Raw genomic sequence first — 15,667 nt, 5'->3', positions numbered from 1 at the left:
CCCCGCACAGTGGGGGCCTTTGTTACGCCACTGAGCCCGGCAGAGCTACAGTGTGGGTGATTTAGGTGAGCTGGGGAGGTGCAGAGATTCACCTCTGTTCAGAGGGAGGTCACCTCTCTGATGTAGCCACCTAGTGACTGGCCTGTGAAAAGGGGCTGCTACCTCATTTAATTCACCAGCAATAGTGAGAGTGGCGCTAATGAAGGAAGGGCCAGCTCTGTTTGAATGTTTGGTAAGAGTTATTCTGAGGCTAGAGAACTGAAAATATGTCTGTCATGAAGCAGTAAGACTTGTACATTTTGCAAATTGCTTAGAGGCTTCTCTGACATAGGGCCCACCAGGCGTACTCCCTCTACACCTTGAACAGCCCCAATTATAGACTTGACAACTCCATCAGTGACCTCACCAGTCCAGCTCAGAGTGTGCACTGCCTGCTCCCCCATTCCTTCAGTATGGTCAATATTTCTGGACAGTACGCACGCGCTTCTCCATCAGGGCAGCCACCTCTTACTGGCAGCTGCACATCCTCATTGTCAGTGCTTCTTATTGCCATCTTCTTATGTCTTCCTCACCACAGTCCTATTTGAGCCATTCAGTGGCTCGTGCACGGTATCTCACCCAAACTTCAAAAAACAAAACACAGCTGCACCCATCACACTTCCCAGGAAGGAAACATCATGTGACTATTTCGGCGGGACTGATCCTCAGTGCTGCCTGTAAGTGACAAGAACAAGAGAGGGCAGGGAGGGAATGTAGGACTGTGGTGAGGAAGGCGACAACTCGGAGTAATGAAGATCACCGGTAAGTAAGAGTCCTTACCATCCTTGTCCGGCTTCCTCACCACAGTACTGACTTGTTGAGCATCTACAAAAGCTAGCAGAAACAAAGGAAATTGATGACTAGAGCCAAAAGTGTGACCCCCTATTGTTTTTATTGATCCAATGAAACATTTACTCATATACATCACTCCACCCTTGAAAGAACTGCAGACCCACAGGAAGGTGAAAGCAACTCCCCCTTTCTTTACTAATAGTGGGAAATAAAGGTATGGGGAAAAGACCATGCGCAGCAACACAAATGTCTTTCAAAGAAGCTCCTTTAAAAGAAGCCCAAGAAGAAGAAACACCTCTTGTGGAACATTCCTGAATGACTGCAGGAATAGAGAGGTCTGTGTTTTGGTAAGCCCAGGAAATAACCATCTTGACCCACCTACACAAAGTGGAAATGGCTGGGTGCTGACCTTTATTACCAAAACCAAGAGAAACAAAAGGAAAGGCTACCTTTTGAAAAGCTGAAGCTCTGACTAGGTGGACACACATCTAACAAGGTCCAAGGTATGCCAAAGAACTTCCTGGTCCAAAGATGGAGAAGGGTAAAAGGAAGGAAGAACCAAGTTTTGAGAGACACGAAAACAAAAAGATACTTTAGGCAGAAAGGTAGGACCGCCTTATCTGGGGACTGCTTGAGGAACAGTTCATGATAATGAAGATGAGCCACAAATTCACTGCATCTACGACTTAAGGAAATTGCCACAAGGGAAAAGAGCTTCAGAGTGAGAATCTTCAGAGACATAGAAGAAAGATGTTAAAAAGGAGCACCTTGGAGAAAAGATAAAAAAAGAGGAAGATCCCAAAGCAAATTCTCAAAGCGGATTGGGAGAGTGAACCACTGGTCTTTTCCAATGAAAGCTCATCTGTGCTTCTGATGTTTCCTTCCTGTGAAGTGTAGTGAGTTGGGCTGTGTTTCTGAACAGTACTGAACAGCTTAACTAGTCAGGACTGTGGCGAGGAAGACTATGACTCGGAGTAATAAAGATTACCGGTAAGTAACTGAGTGAGTACTCATCCCCATGGCAATGGCTTCCTAATGCACCTTATTAAAACAGAATGCACCTGCATGTACACACGTAGCGTAAAATAGGAAGTTAAAATTACTTCCTTGTTTGCACCTGAAATCGCTAGGGGGCGCTGTGTAGCCGGCCCTAAAGACAGAGAAATCCTGCCTTTGTTCACCCTCAGTGTTGTTTCCCTGAAAAGTAAGTAAATCGAGCACCCTCTACCTTGCATAGTGACTTTGGAAGCATTGAGACGCCATTAATTTATAATCACTTTTCACGTGGACTAAACAATTTAATGCAATAGGTTCACAAAACAGAACATCTCTAGCTGCTGTAAGGGGCAGTGTTTTTGTAAGGCACAAATAAGCTTAATATGTCAGTTATCTGGGGAGAAGAAATGGGAATGATAGGCTACTAATAGTTGCCCTTGATAATGCTTTTCTCCAAGTCCGTTAAATCTCACCCCTTGCTTCTAACCATGTACACCCTATTCTACAAAGCACAAAGCCTCTCCAGAGTAGATGCTATTAACCCAAGAAAGAAAGCCAGAGGATCACTGACAACCTTCAGATGGTGCTGGGTGTGGTGTAATGTTACATCTGTGCTGAGAGCTTATGCGTGGTTGGGTCCTTGCTGCCTACATTGCACTGATGTTTCTACACCTGTGGGCACCTGGAGGGGTAGTCTTTGAGTCACATGGAGTGTGGTGTGAGAAGGGAAGCAGAAGGACTGTGGATTTCAGTGCTCGGCAAAGGATGTCATACTTGGGCTTCTTCGTGTACCAAACCAACCTCATAGGTTTCTGGACAGGCAGGGGACATGTCTTATAAACTGCCCTTTCCAAGATGGTAGCCTATCCAGGGAATTCTAGCTGAGGTTCCCAATCCAAGATGGAGTAGAGTCTTATCCTGTGATATCAGTTTGAATCGTGTATAAAATGCATTTATAAGTGATGGATGACTCGCATCACATTTGTTCTCTTATTTATTTACATTTGTTGTTTGTCCCCTTGCTACTATTTTTGTCCCCGATTTTGGGTTTTTGCAATTATACCTTCAACTGGATCTTCCTCAAGATATACTTGCTTGGCTCTTTCCTCTTCCGCAAGACCTGGGGGAGTTTGGTACAGTGCTATTAACATCTGTATTCATTTTAGATCAAGAGCTAAAAGCCTGCCAAGGTTTTTTTTTTAACCCTTAGTGCTTTTTCCTCCTAACTGGGACCCTCTTAAGGAGACTCTTGACATATTTCACCTGTACAGTGCAGAGTGACACTGTGTCTACTGGAGGAGCCTCCCTTTCCTCCCTCAAAAAGGAAGGGGCCACAACAGACCTTCTCAGGGCGCAGTACTTTGTGTATTTAATGATGTTTTGTACTTTGTTTAAAGGGATGCAGCTTCTGGTTTTTGATCAAGTTATTCTCCTGTCCTGCCTTTAAAACTCGACGCACTAAGAAAGGGCAGCTGCTCTGCTTTTGGTAGAGGCCCTTCCCTTTCATTGCAGAGATGCAGTACACCTGCTTCGCAAGCACCCAGTGATTCACAGGTAACAATAATACACTCACCATTGTCTCCCTGTGTACAGAATAATGCAGTACTGCGGTGTAGATGGGCGTGAAGGTGAAGAGAGAAGGAGGGGAGAGTTAACCTCTTCAGGAGAAGAGAAGGCCAGTGTAAGCAAGAACTGACAATAGAATAATTGCAAATTCACCTTCCTTTGCAATTGCTTTGATTCATTCTCACAAGAATTAACACAAAATAAACGTATTTGCCTTATCACATTATATGTGTGCATAATTTCTATAGGAGATATGTGTGTTTCTATCACTTCATCATACAAAAAGGTGACATATCAGGGCTAGGTCAAGACCACATTTTGTGTTACTCTTTGATGCGGATTTACTGAGTATAACGCAATTTCTACTGCTTGCATAATTAAGAGTAATTTTGGGGGGAAAATCCTTCCACAAGAGCCTAGTGGCCGCTCACTATTTGTGTTCTGCTGCATTTAAAGTTCTTAGTGCAAAATGCATTGCACTTCATTTTGGAAGGGTGCATTTTGCACTATAAAAATAGCGCTAAATGGCAGGAATGAGTGGGGGGGGGAAATGTACCCAAAAGCACATTTAACGAGCACGAGCGCCTACTCAGGCTCATTATTCTTGTTCTGTTGCATTTAAAACTAGTTCTTAGTGCAAAATGCATTCTTGCATCCATTTTGGATGTGAGGGGGCATTTTAGCTGTAAGAAATAGCGCTAAATGCAGAATTACTCTTCTTGCATGATTACACATAATCTTGCAGAATTCTTATGTAATTCCACGTGATTACACAACACTGAATTATGTGAGTTATGCCCACTCTTAATCAGGACAAGTTGCCCTAACCCTTTGCTAATGCTAAAAAAGAGATTTTCAAGACACTATCCAGTGAAACTGAATACCCTTTAGCTCAAGATCAAACAAATAAGCAAACACAGAAAATGATGGTATGACAGTTGTGGTGTTAAAAAGAGTTTTGATTAATTTGAACAGAAACAGTTCCATACTGCTAATGTACCTATTTTACTGTCATATAATGCACTTCCGTGGAGTTCAAAAATTTTGCAAATCCACTAGGTAAATATGCGCAAGGCTACTCATAATTTGCATAGGAGCAATTTTCTATACATGTAAAATATTTCTGAGAACTAATAATACATGGTGGATACACCGAAAGAAGGGACACTGCAGAGTTAATTTGTGAAACAAAATATCTGTAATCATATTTTGTGGTAATAAGTGTAGTAAATGCATTACATAAGTAGGGAATTATATATATATATATATCTATATATATATATATATATATATATATATATATATAAATATATATATATATGTAGATAGATAGATAGATAGATAGATAGATAGATAGATAGATAGATAGATAGATAGATAGATTTTTCTATTGGGCATGATTTAAAGAAGTATTTCATTTTTATGAACAGTTTCCATTCACAGATTGAAGGAACGACATTAGCTGCCAATACCACAAAGTGTGTAAATATATGCTTGGATTATTTAGAGCAGGCCAAATTTTATTCCTATAGATATGGCACATACCAATTATAAAATCATATCAATATATCAAGCATGTATTTGTTGTAAGGAAGTTTCCATGGAGCATTATAGAGATTCACAGTTGAATATTTTGCAATTTTAAGTTTTCAATGAATAATGAAAAACCTTAAAAAAGGGCTCTTGGCAAGAACCTGGCAATTATCAACCTATATCTCTGATTGCTAATATTTAAAAAACATACAGTAAACAACTCCTGGGGAAACTCTGGGATTGGATTAGATCCAATAAGGCCCTGTCTCACCTTCAAGCCGGCTTCATTACCCAAACTAGGACTGTGGACAAGATTTTTCATTTCTTGATCTTAAAATGGAAAGTAGTTGATTTGGAACGGGTGGGGAGGGGTGCTCTTTGTCACCTTCGTCGATCTTTGTGCGGCATTTAATCTTGTCCAAAGGGCAAAACTTTGGGATGTCCTCAGGAAAATCTCGGTTCCTTCAGGGTTATTGATGCTGATTCGGGATCTGTATACCGATAATTTTGCCAGAGTCAGATGGAATCCAGAAGGAAACCACAGAGAAATTTCCAAAAGGGCGCGTGTGCAGCAAGGGTGCGTCCTTGCTTCCACATTATTTTTATTATTTATTAATGAATGTATACATTATTTAATGAACTATGTGTGAATGATGCACCCAAAACTGTTGGATCCAAAATACCAAGTCTGCTATATGCAGGCAATACACTTCTTCTATCTAAAACAGCTGCAGGTCTTAACGCCCTTTTGGGGAAATTTAATCAGTTTTGCGAAGACCATGCCTTAAAATAAATGTCCAAAACAAAATATATGATCCTCTTATATAGCAAGAAAGCTAAAGGGAAAGTGGCCCTGGATGGAGTCAAATTAGATAGGGTAGCAGAATTTTACTACCCTGGGGTGAGATTGTCGGATTCCACCAGCTGGTTAGCACAGTTAGGAAAAAGCTCTTTGTCCCTCAAGCATAAAGCCAGGTCTATTGTAAATTTTGGAAATAAAGCCGCTTCCTACCTTATCTCAACGGCACTGGAAATATACAGAGCCCAAGCATGTAGTGCCGCTCTCTATGGTTCAGAGTTGTGGGGATATTCCAAACTTGATGCACTAGATAAATACAAAAACTCTTTTTAAAGATCCCTACTGAAGCTACCAAAAGGTACACCATTACTACCTTCTAAGGTTTGATCTAAATTTTAGGCACGTTTCAGATATAGCTCACCTGAAGCCTATTCTACACTGGGCAAGGATACGGACTTCCGAGCAACTTGTGCCATATAGACAGCGCCTTGTTGACATTTTAACTCATCGACTGGCCCTTAGGATTCCGTGGACAGCTCATATCAAATTATGGCTGGTGAAGCTAGGAATGCCTAGATTTGGGCTCCAACCCACATCAATGACCAGTACTTCTAGAGGCTACATTAAAGATCATTACTGGAACATTGTCATTGGCTCCAAAATTTCATCTGTTTCCGCGTACAGTCCAACAGACCAATATCTGTCTTTAAAATGTGGCTTTTAGTATGAAGATTTTATGGATTATGTGAATACGCCAATGTCAAGGTCTCTTTACATTAAATTCGGACTGGAGATTTTATCGACTGCTTCTTTTACTTTGTCTTGGAGGAGTAAAGCTAACCCCTCCACTTTTTGTCCCTTGGGTTTGCCAGGCAGTGGAAAACACTGAGCACCCATTGTTCTTTTGTGGTGCATACACCAAGCAGCATAATCACTGGATTATCTCCCTATGCTGTCTCCTTGCGCTGGACGACAGGCATAATGCCTTGAGAATACGTAAGGCAGATACTAGAAGCTGTGTCGTTTATTCAGTTGCCAGTTATTTCACCTCTATATGGCACCTTAGAAAAAGAAGTAATAAAACCCCAATGCACCATGCCCTTTATGCTCAATTGGGTCCTGTTAGAAATGGGGTCTCTAGTTGGCAGAGGTTTGCACCCTGTCCAAATAGGGACCCTCACTCTAGTCTGGGTAAGGGAGTCACACAGCTAAGATAACCCCTGCTCATCCCCTTAGTAGCTTCTCATGAGCAGTCTGGCTTATCTCAGAGGCAATGTGTAAAGTATTTGTACACACACACACACACACACACACACACAGTAACACAGTGAAGGCACTACAAAAGGACTCCACACCAATTTAGAAAAATAGCCAATGTTTATTTGAGTAAAATAAGACAACAACGACTAAAATCCAACACACAGAAGTCAAAATATCTCTTTTTAAAAGCTTAAGCAAGTCTTAATCCATTGGAAACAATGGATGCATCTCTTTAGCACAAAGTACCTGGGATGCGTAGAAAACAAAGACAATGTGGGCCACAGGGGAGGTGTGGAGCCAGAAAAGCAAAGCTATCAGTCAGTTCCCTACTGCCCAGGGAAATGTGATATGTCAATTCTTTCCTCGCAGGTGAGATGATGCACCGGTTCCTTACTGGCAAGGGAGGTGATGAGTCGATTCTTTCCTCAGAGGAAAGACGATGCATAGATTTCCAGACACAGTCTCGGTTCCTTACTGTGGTGCGGTGTCAATGGAAAATTGGAACCCAGGGACGATGCGTTTAAAATACAGATGCCCTGTGTTGATGGGACAGTAGTGAAACAGGTGCTGCATTGATTAAACAGCCGCTGCCTTAATTCTCCAGCCATGTGGCAGGCGCTGCGTTGATTCTTCAGCCACGAGACAGGCGCTGCATTGATTCTTCTGGTGTGGAGCATTTATGCATGGATTTTCTCCTTCAGATCACCAGCTTGCAATTCCAAGGGCCCAGGGACTGGAGTTCGCACCACTAGGCAATTTAGGACTCTCAGCAGAAGAGCCCAGGCACTGGCAGATGAAATCTTTGATGTGGTTTGGAGAACCTTTGGAAGCTGGAAGTCCATTAATTTCACTCCCAGGACATAAGCAGCAGGCCAGCACAACAAAACACCTGGCAGAGTGGCAGTCCTTCCTGCAGCATCCAGCTCCTCTTCCTGGCAGAATTTTCTGAGTGTAGAAGGTTTCTAACTATGTGGTGTCAGAGGTCCAGTACTTATACCCATTTCTGTCTTTGAAGTAGGCAAACTTCAAAGAGAAGTCTTTGTAGTACACAAGACCCTGCCTTTCCCAGCCCTGGCCCCAGACCTACTTTATGGGGTCTGAGACTGCTTTGCGTAAGGACAGGCACAGCTCTATCCAGGTGCAAGTGTCAGCTTCTCCCACCACTCTAGCTCAGGAAGACCCATCAGTCTGGTGATGGGCCACCAGGATATGCAGCGCACACCTCAGCTCCCTTTGTATGACTGTCTAGAGTGAAGGCATAAACAGCACAACTGTCATCCTAACTCAGATATGTATTCAGCAGACAGGCAGAGACACAGAATGGTTAAGCAAGCAAAATGCCCACTTTCTAAAAGTTGCATTTCCAAACTCACAATTCGAAAACCAACTTCACCAAAAGATGAATTTTTAAATTGTGAGTTCAGAGACCCCAAACTCCACATCTCCATCTGCTTCCAATGGGAAATGAAACTTAAAATATATTTCAAGGCAATCCCCATGTCACCCTATGGGAGAGATAGGTCTTGCAATAGTGAAAAACGAAATTAGAAGTATTTCACTATCAGGTCATGTAAAACACACCATTACATGTCCTACGTTATAAATACCCTTTACCCTGCCCATGGGGCTACCCTTAGGTCTACCTTAGGGGTAAATTACACGTAGCAAAAGGAAAGGTTTGGGCCTGGCAAGTGGGGGCACTTGCCAGGCGGCCAATAATGCAGTTTAAAACTGCACACACAGACACTGCAGTGGCAGGTCTGAGACATGTTAACAGGACTACTAATGTGGCTAGGACAATAAGTGCTGCAGGCCCACTAGTAGAATTTGATTTACAGGCTCTGGGCACACTTAGTTCACTTTACTAGAGACTTACTAGTAAATAAAATATGCCAATCACCAATACAATGTACACAGGGAGCACTTGCACTTTAGCAGTGGTCAGCAGTGGTGAAGTGCCCTAAAGCTAGCAAAAACGAAGTTCAGCACAAGATCAAAAACGGGAGGTCAGAAGCAAAACGTTTATGGATAACTCTGCAAAAAGGGCCATTTCCAACAGGTCCAAAGCCCCTTTTAGTGATTTTAAGTGACTCTTAGATTACACTCTAGAACAATTTTAGATGATAGGGTTTTACTCAAGGCCCTATCAAGTCTATGGGGGTCATTCCGACCCGCCGCGAATGACGGAAGCACCACCAACAGGCTGGCGGTGCTTCCTTGCCCATTCTGACCGCGGCGGTAAAGCCGCGGTCAGAAAACCGGGGCCGGCGGTTTCCCGACAATTTAGCCCCAGTTGGGCGAATCCGCCATGGCAGCGCTGCAAGCAGCGCTGCCTTGGGGATTCTGACCCCCTTCCCGCCAGCCTGTTTCTGGCGGTTTTCACCGCCAGGAAGAGGCTGGCGGGAACGGGTGTCCTGGGGCCCCTGGGGGCCCCTGCACTGCCCATGCCACTGGCATGGGCAGTGCACGGGTCCCCTAACAGGGCCCAGGGCGGCTTTTCACTGTCTGCTTAGCAGACAGTGAAAAGCGCGACGGGTGCAACTGCACCCGTCGCACCGCCGCAACACCGCAACACCGCCGGCTCCATTCGGAGCCGGCTCCTGTGTTGCGGCCCCCATTCCCGCCGGCCCAGCGGGAATGTTGGAATGCCGCCAGCGGTCTTTTGACCGCATGGCGGCAGATTGGAGGTTCCCGCATGGGAATGAGGGCCTATATCTTTCTGGATGACTAATTGTGATTTTAATGCTGTTACTGCAAAAGAAATGCTCATACTTTGTTATGTTTTTATACTAATGTTGCTAATGTGTACATGGATGGATTTTTAAACCGAAATAAAGTCAAATGATGATGATGAATACCATAAAAAAAAAGTCTTAATACTATAGTTACATTTTACCGTAGCCTTTTTCATTTTGATTGGTAAAACAAATCTACACAGCCAGTATTTTCGCTTGTTCAATAACCTAGATTCAAAAGGTCTATTTGCCTCATCAGATAGGAATAAATGTGGCAATGTTTCAGCATTAAGCACAATGAGAAGGAGGAATTGCAACTCACATTGAACCGATTTAAAATATTTTGAGGGGAAAGCTAAACCCAGACAAGAATAATTAATAATATTCATAGCACTTTTTCTGCCTAGCGACTAAGCTCTGGTGAAATAAATCACAATAGTATCCATTATTACCAGGTAAACAGGTATTCAAATGTATTTTTGAATGGGTTTCACAATTTACATATTGAAGAGAACAGAATTTCAGATATATCTTGGTGATTAGTAATGCACACAAACCCACTCGATAAGACAACAGAAAGATATATGTCCTTCTTTGTCAAGCATATCAGCTGTTATATTAGAAATACTATTGGCCATAACACATACACTGGCAAGAAAATACATCTTCATGAGTTTTGCATGTGATTCTACTTTTGTTGTTTAATTCCTTTAAATAATTATCTAAAATTGTAACAGTATTGGGAAAGGCATGCCCTCTATAAATAAGATCGGGCAAGATAAATGTGTAATTAGAATAAAAGCCACAACTATTAGGTAGCAATATATTTTTTTCAAAAATCTTCACAACTCACCACTGTTGAGACTTCAAAACTTTAAATATGTTCTTTTCTCCACTGACATCCAACCGGATTGTAGACATATGAATGAGTTAACTGCAGGATGAAGTGATGAGACTGTTATTCCGAATGGCATGAATGATGTTATGGATTACAGATTTGTTTTAAACAGGGCATCTTACCTAAACTCATGTACAACAAAGGAGGCAGGTGATGGCTTTTTGCGCTATGATGTGGAGACTTGTGGATTTATTTGGGCCTTAGTGGGTGACCCAACGTCCTGTGAGGGGAGGCGGAGAGCCAGCCACTAGAGAATTCATCCTGTCTGTCGGGAATTTCTCTGCTGTGAAAGGAACCACAATCATAGCAGCTTATTTCAAAGCAGTGAAGTTGAACGTCAGGCACTATGGGGGTTATTACAACTTTGGAGGAGGTGTTAATCCGTCCCAAATGTGACGGATATACCACCAGCCATATTACGAGTTCCATAGGATATAATTGTCTCGTAATACGGCTGGTGGTATATCCGTCACTTTACCGTCACTTTTGGGACGGATTAACACCTCCTCCAAAGTTGTAATAACCCCCTCTGTTTTAAGGGACCTGCTCACAAACTTTTTTGTTCAGAGAAAATAAACTCCGAAAGAGGAAGAATTTTTTTCTGGGCCAAAGGTAAATGACTGCAAACTCAGGGAGCTTTTTTTCCTGTGCGTGGGGGTACATTTAACATTTCCCGGTCCATTCTCATCATGCCGCGTGTGATCGTCACAGGCAGAGAAATGATTGGCCGTTGTCCCACCCTCGATGGGGTTGGCTAGCCGCTTCTGTGACCCAGTGGTCCTGTGTCAAAAGGACCGCATGGTCAATGGTTGCCACCACGGAGCGAGTGAAGGCTCTGTCGACAGCAATTCAGCACTTTCACGAACTATCGCAGGGAAACCGTTGATTTATTGATGGGAGGATCGTTGGTCTGTGGAGTTCTGCCTTAAAGGTGGATCACGGAAAGGCTGTTTTTCGGTTTCAGTATTTTCAGCATGCATGACATAGCTTTTTAAACATATTATGAATGCCTGTGAGTACATGTATGCACTCACTGTTACACTTGTAATGTCAAGTGGTGCTGGAAGTATCTGGGAATTGCTGTTACTTGTTTGCAAGTGCTTCCAATGGCAGAACATCTGCCGACCTATGATGGTTAGATGTAAATAGTTATTTAGAAACCTTGAATGGTCATATAGAGCCTTTGAACAGGTATTTTCATTCCATTGGCATGGTGTCTGATTTATTTATTTGCTGTTCAATTCTAACACATTATGTACAGATCAAACAGCCATGCTTACCACACACGCAGATTTGTTTTCTCCTGCCTATGTTAATTAGGTTCTTATGGAATTTTTACAGTGTCCTGATTTGGACCTTTGTACGTCGAAACATCATTTGGGTTATAATGGCAACTTTTCAAGCAATCAATATATGGTTCACTTACAAATATTGTATTATTCATAGTTCACAGTTATTTGTGAGCTTTTTTTTGTATAATTCACTTTAGTGAAGTACAATACATTTTGTGATCCTATTGCAAGTCAAAGTTTCATCCAGTGGTCATCATTGCAGAATACAGAATCAAAAGGGCAGGGGAAATGTTATGTTGGAAACAAGTAAGTCTGTAGGTAGAAGATAAGAAGCATATGTGCAGAAGCCATACCTGATGAAAGGTTTATCCCAAAACGTCACATGGGTTTAGTGGCAGAGGGTTTCACTGGTACTTGATGTGATTATTTACTGAGAAAATAAAACATTTGGAGTGATATATTTGTGATACCTTAGTTCTAAATGTCCTGTGTTTGTGCACTTATGGAGAAATGGAGGAACATTTATACTGTCAACCTCAAAAGGTTTGCAGTTTATAGTTTTTTTTTCCATTTCCAGAATTATTTTCTTTTGTAGTGGGCTGACACATTTATGCAACTTCTTTGAGTGCCTGAGAATTTGGCATTGATCCACAAATAATATTGCTATTATGTACTGTGATCAGTACTTTATTTGTAACAAATAAGTAAAGTGCACATGCTAAACTGTTTTTGCAGGAACCCGCCACATATGCTGCCAAATGCAGGGTTTGCTGAGCACCAAGGTTGAGTAGTCATCCTTCGACTTCATGACTCTTTCTTTCTACCATCCTATCCTTACTTCCTCTTTATCTCACTTCTGCAGGCATTGTTTTATTTCTCCTTTCTCCCTTTGCCATTATGTTTTCATCCTTCTCTTCCTTCATTTTCTCTTTTCTGCTTCTAGCTCTTTCTCTGGGTCAAAATGTGATGATGAAAGGTAAGCCCTGGTCCCTAAAAAAGTTCTGATGCCCACCACCTGTCACCACTGGCACAAATTAGGAAGTAGCTGTGTTCCTTCAACAGACTATAGAAATAAATATGTTGCACATAACAGTAAAATTACAGTGACATTGATTCATTTGAATCATGGAGTGTTGTAGGACCTGAATGTATCTTACATTGCTCTTCCTGGCTTAGGTCTTCTCACCCAGTTCTCCTTCCCGCCTCCCTAGTTCATTTCGCCTACAAACTCTTGTTGAAACTTCCCAAATCTTGCCCTCTGGATCAGTAGCTTTTATCTGTCAAACAATTCCACCCACCTTCTATACCCATGTGCCTTTCCTCAAACATCCACCTCCTGTGTATCTCTAACCTGCCATAATCAAACCCTAATTCCTTCCTCTTCAACTATACTCTGCTTTTAGAAGGTTCATTTTCAAATTTTGAGCTCCTTTTTTGGCTTAACCACCTCTTCTCAACTACTGCCAATCAACGAATTAGTGAAAGAGGGTTGAATTGTGTGGCTCCAACACTGAGGCCCAGATTTACTAGCACTTTGCACTGGGTCTGCTTAAGAGGTGCAACAGTGGAGCAAGTTTTAAAACTCTCTACAATTTCTCAACTTTGTATTTGCAATGCACAGTACAGCATACATACAAACTGGAAATGCTTTAAAGCATTGTTTTTGTACAGGAAGGGTCCCCTTCTGTCCTGCAAGAGTGTGAGTAGCTGCATGGCAGCCTCAAGTGCCGCAGTGCAACGAGAGAGGAAAACCATGTCGCGTCTGAGTAGATACGCACTGTTCTGCTCTCACCCTTTGATGCAAAACAGTGACTTAAATTTCTTGTTCGTGATTTGCCTTGGTTCCGCTGCTGGCAGGGGTGATGCTGGCAAGGAGTTCGCCCTAAGCAACTCAGCAATCCAGGGCAAGGTGACAAAAATAGAGCTAAAAAAACAAGACACATCTAAATAGAAACCCAGAGTCTAGAAGTCTGTTCATCCTCTTTCATTTTATGCTTCACAGAAAGGAAGGATCTGCTGTTTCTGCACACAGAGTGTTTTGGTGGTGGGAGAGGAGTGTTGCATCCTTCCTTCCCCGAGCCAGAGAGCTGAGCTTTCCCCAAAGTTGGAAGCCTCTTTGCTCCATGTCAGAAATCCTTCATAGGGCCACAGGGCTTGCAGGGGTTACTGTGCTCAACTGTGGCGGTTTAGGTCTTACTCCTGATGTCCCAGGGCCCCACCTACTAGGGATCGCGCTCAACTGGGCCAAGTACCCCTTCTGCACTTGACTCTCAGTGGTAGCTGTGATGGAGCTGTGGAGGGGTAGTGTGTGGTAGATGTGGTGGAGAGGATGTAAATACAAGTCAGTGAACATGTCTCATAACAGACAACAGTACAGTTTAGCAGGGGCGGCTCCACAATGGCGGAGGAGAGTCACCCTCCTGGCCAAGAGCCAGGAGATGAAAAATAAAATGATATTTTAATATTGTTTTATTTTTCATCTGCTGGCTCAGCCAGCAGTACAGGGAGGGGTGGGGCTGGGCCACGAAGGTGGGAAGGGAGAGTGCACCTAAGTGTGCATGTGTGTTTGGCTGGCTGTCTCAGGCCGGCCTACTTAGATTTCTCAAGCTCGGCTGTATTTAACAGCAGGGCTTGAAAAACTACACAGATCCCATGGCTGTGTATGAGCGGCAGTAACTGCTGCTCAGACCAATCCAGATGCTGCTTTCATGCTAGGTTTAGCATGAAAGCAGCACCAGAATTGATGGGGAACCTGTACTGGTGTCCCAGTGAATGCTGGGACACCAGAAGAGGAGCAACGAACGAGGTCACAGGAGACGGTGGGTGGCGGCAACGAAACCATTAAGTATTTTTTTTTCTCAAGTTTACCCTGTGCCCGTTGTTGACCTGTCCCCAGCCCTCCACCCCCCTCCAAATGACATCTGGGGTGACTGCCGTTGCAGTTGGGCACTCAGGGCAGGGGTACACGTCTTTACTATGCAGAGGACTTTTACATCCCAACACTCCATATCAACAGATCACCACATTTAAGTCATGGACCTTGTATTCTGGTTATTAGAGCCTAGTTAATGTCTTGTAAGCCAATACTTAAACTCCCAGAATGCATTGATTTGTTAAATTAAAGAAGAGGGACTGGCAACAGGGTGCTGTAATGAACAGGGCAATGGCAAAATGGTGAGTTTTTCTAACTGGGCGGTATCTGAGAAAGATCAGTGGTGTTATAGCCAGTCAATTACACATTAGGGGGATGAATAATTATTTGCATTTCAAGCCAGACCAGGGGACTGCATAACAGGACGATGCTTCACGTGCTGTTTTGAATGTACCCCGACTCTCCCTGTCTTTTAAAGGCACAGGCATGTGGGGGAATTATCACTTCCCTTGACTTAAAGTAAACGGGAAGATTGTCTCAAGTGCTAGTTGTATTTCCTTTAGGTCGTCTGCTCATTTGAGGCCAAGCACTTGACCACAAGCTACCACAATGATAAAATTGTCATGGTAACCGAGTCGTGGTTGGTGGGATGCAGAAAGGTCCTCGATGCGGGCAATATTGTGGTGGACAGGCGCGCTGCCCTCACCCAGATCACACTGTTTTGCTATTCTTCTTTTAGTTTTTGGGATACGATCCTTTCGTTAAACATTTGAGGGGACATCCCCATTTACACTCCCTTTCGATCAATCCGTGAGCACACCATTTTCCTAATGACTTACAAAATGGAACGCATTTCATCACGTGACTATTACCCAGCCACAGGCA

Source organism: Pleurodeles waltl, chromosome 7 (genome assembly GCF_031143425.1).
Source record: "Pleurodeles waltl isolate 20211129_DDA chromosome 7, aPleWal1.hap1.20221129, whole genome shotgun sequence".
NCBI classification, from domain to species: domain Eukaryota; kingdom Metazoa; phylum Chordata; class Amphibia; order Caudata; family Salamandridae; genus Pleurodeles; species Pleurodeles waltl.
The sequence above is the reverse complement of the archived record's forward strand: the minus strand, read 5'-3'. Positions refer to the sequence as shown.